A 3,264-nucleotide genomic window follows, 5' to 3' on the forward strand; every position below is an offset into this window, starting at 1 on the left:
CCCCCACTCTCTGCCTGACTCTCTGCCTACTTATGATCTCTCTCTCTGTCAAATAAATAAATAAAATCTATTTAAAAAAAAGAGCATTCATAGTACTTGTTAAAGGCGGTAAGGAAGACTTTATTCAAGAGGGACCACTGCAGTGGGGGGTTTGCGGTAGGGGAGGGAAATGGGGCTCAACTTTGAATACAACAAGGGCAAGTGGGGATTTAGAGCTAAAGAGCAGGGTGGGGTCCGTGGATGGAAAATGACTAAGTGGAAACATCAAGGCTAGTGGGATTCTCCCTGAAGGCAGGCCAAGATATTGAGGGTAGAAAATGAGGAATTTGTTTAAATATGGAGGATGATCAGACACCAGTGGGGGCGCGGGGGGAAAGGGCGGGATTCTTGCTAAAACTGGGCTCTACAAGTCACAGATGGAAGTTCAAGGTCAATCTAGTTAAGCAGAGTGCTCAGAGGAGCCTGATTCAGGTTTGGTCAAGGAGAAAGTCTTTGTGACCCAGGCATTGTTCTAGGCTCCAGGGATAGAGAACAACACAACAAGGCCCCGCCCCTCTTGGGCAAACAAATATGTAACATGTCAAGTGATGAGTCCTGAGAAGAAAAACACAGGAGGATAAAGGGGAGAGAGAGTGGGGTGCCTAGTTGGCTCAGTTGGTAGCTCATGCAGTGCTTCCTCTAAGGGTTGTGAGTTCAAGCCCTGTGTTGGGCGTAGAACCTACTAAAAAAGTAAGATAAATAAATAAGTAGGAGAGAGAGAGAGACAGTAGACAGTAGTTATTACTTACACCTGTCCCAGTGAACCTACGCTTCATCTACTTATCTCGGTTTACAATTGCCTATTGCCGTTTTCTTACTACCAATGGTCCAAATGTCCTGAGACTATGCCAGGTCCAGCATTGAGTACTTTTAAGTGAATAATAATCTAGAATGGTCATAACAGCTCTGAAACCATTCTCCTCCTCATTTTAGGGGTGAAGAATGTGTGTTTTGTTTTTTGTTTTGTTGTTTTAAAGTCTATCCTTTTTTATTGGGACGCCTGGGTGGCTCAGTTGGTTAAGCAGCTGCCTTCAGCTCAGGTCATGATCTCAGCGTCCTGGGATCGAGTCCCGCATCCGGCTCCTTGCTCATTGGGGAGCCTGCTTCTCCCTCTGCCTCTGCCTGCCATTCTGTCTGCCTGTGCTTGCTCTCTCTCCCTCTCTCTCTCTGACAAATAAATAAATAAAATCTTAAAAAAAAAAATAAAGTCTATCCTTTTTTAAAGTTCTTTCTTTTTTTTTTTTTAAAGATTTTATTTATTTATTTGACAGAGAGAGATCACAAGTAGGCAGAGAGGCAGGCAGAGATGGGGTGGGGGGAAGCAGGCTCCCTGCTGAGCAGAGATTTCCCCATGTGGGGCTTGATCCCAGGATCCTGAGATCATGACCTGAACCAAAGGCAGAGGCTTAACCCACTGAGCCACCCAAGTGCCCTGAAGGTGTGGTTTAAAGAAGTTAAGTGATTTTTTTTTTTCAAGATTTTATTTGTTTGAGAGAGAGAGAGCAAGAGCACAAGCAGGGGGGAGAGGTGGAGGGAGAGGCAGACTTTCTGCCAAGCAGGGAGCCTGATGCAGGACTCCATCCCAGGACCCCGGGGATCATGATCTGATGCCTAACCGACTGAGACACCGAGGTGTCCAAGAAGTTAACTGATTTGCACAAGGTTACAGAGCACAGAGTGAGAGTGGCAGACTGATCCCAGAATCCAGGCAGTCCGAATGTGGAAACCACTCTTCTCTGTTCTGGCTCCCTCTTCCTGGGCTCATTGGGTACCAGGTTCTCTCTTGCCTTGGGGTCACAGCCCATGCTGCTCCTGGAATGCTCTGTCCTCTCCCTTTTACCCAGCTAATCCTTGTTCATCCTTCGGGTTTGCATCTGGACTTCCCTTTCTTTCAGGAGTCTCTCACCTCCCCCTGCAAGCCCAGGTGTCTCCTTAGTCTCCCCACATTCCTGAGTTTCTCGCATCAGAGCAACTATCACACAACATTGTAATTAGGTATCTGCTTCCTCTGAGCTCCCTGGGGCCACCACGTATCTTGCCCCCACCACTGTGCACCTGTGAAAGGCTGGCACACAGATATATTAGTTGTGCAATGAATGAAGAAATGTGACCTTGCTGGTGATTATATTTAAAAACAGCTCTTTGCAGTGGCGCCTGGGTGGCTCAATCAGTTAAGCATCTACCTTCAGCTCCAGTCATGATCCCGGAGTCCCAGGATGGAGCACGCCCCAGTGTCTGACTTCTTGCTAAGCAGGGAGTCTGCTTCTCCCTCTTCCTCTGCACCCCCTTCTGCTTCTTCTTTCTCAAGTAAAGAAATAAAATCTTGAAAAACAAAAACCAACCAACCAGAAACAGCTGTTCGCCGTTATGAAAGGACTTGCCACACTGTTTTCTGCAAGCCTCACCAAAGCCTTGTGACTTTGGCAAGTCACGCCCACTTACAGGGGCTCGGTAAACCCCGGGAACTCCAGCGAGCTTAAGTGGAGGAACTTGATTCCATCTCAGGTCAGTCCTATTCCAAACCCAGTGTTTCCTTCGAGGCACCGTTGGGCCGTCGGAACGTAATCACTTGACTTCAACTCTCAGCGGGACAATGTCTGGTAGGGGAGGTTTGCAAACAGCTCCAAAAGAAAGTGGAGAGTGCCAAGTTTGGTTTAAGAAGATGCTGTGTGGGGAGCCTGGGTGGCTCAGTCCTTAAGCGTCTGTTTCGGCTCAGATCCAGCCCCACACCGGGTTCCCTGCTTGGCTGGAAACCTGCCTTCCCTCTCCCACTCCCCCTGCGTGAGTTCCTGCTCTCGCTTTCTGTCAAATAAATAAATAAAAACTTTTTCAAAAAGGAAGAAGATGTTGTGGGAAGTCAGAGGCAGTGGCATTTGAAAATGGGCCCTTGAAGGGCGGGCAGAATTTGTGGGGGGACCGGGAGGAGCAGAGAAGCCAAATAAGGCTCAGACCGATCACAGGTCCCTCCCAAAAAGACCCTCAGAGACCTGATGGCTCCGCCTCAGTTTCTTTAAGGATGGCCCCGCCCCACTCAGCCAGCGCAGTCAATCGAATCCCGATGGCCAATGGTAGGGCAGAAGAGATCACTTCCGCGCCTCAACCGCACTTAGGGGGCGGAGCATGGGCCCAGGAAGGTGGGGCCAGGCTGGTCACGTGACACCGCCCATTGGCCAGAGGCCGGAGCTGTGAGGAATGCTCCGGCGACATTCATTGGGCAGAGGAGGG

This window comes from Lutra lutra, chromosome 13 (genome assembly GCF_902655055.1).
Source record: "Lutra lutra chromosome 13, mLutLut1.2, whole genome shotgun sequence".
NCBI classification, from domain to species: domain Eukaryota; kingdom Metazoa; phylum Chordata; class Mammalia; order Carnivora; family Mustelidae; genus Lutra; species Lutra lutra.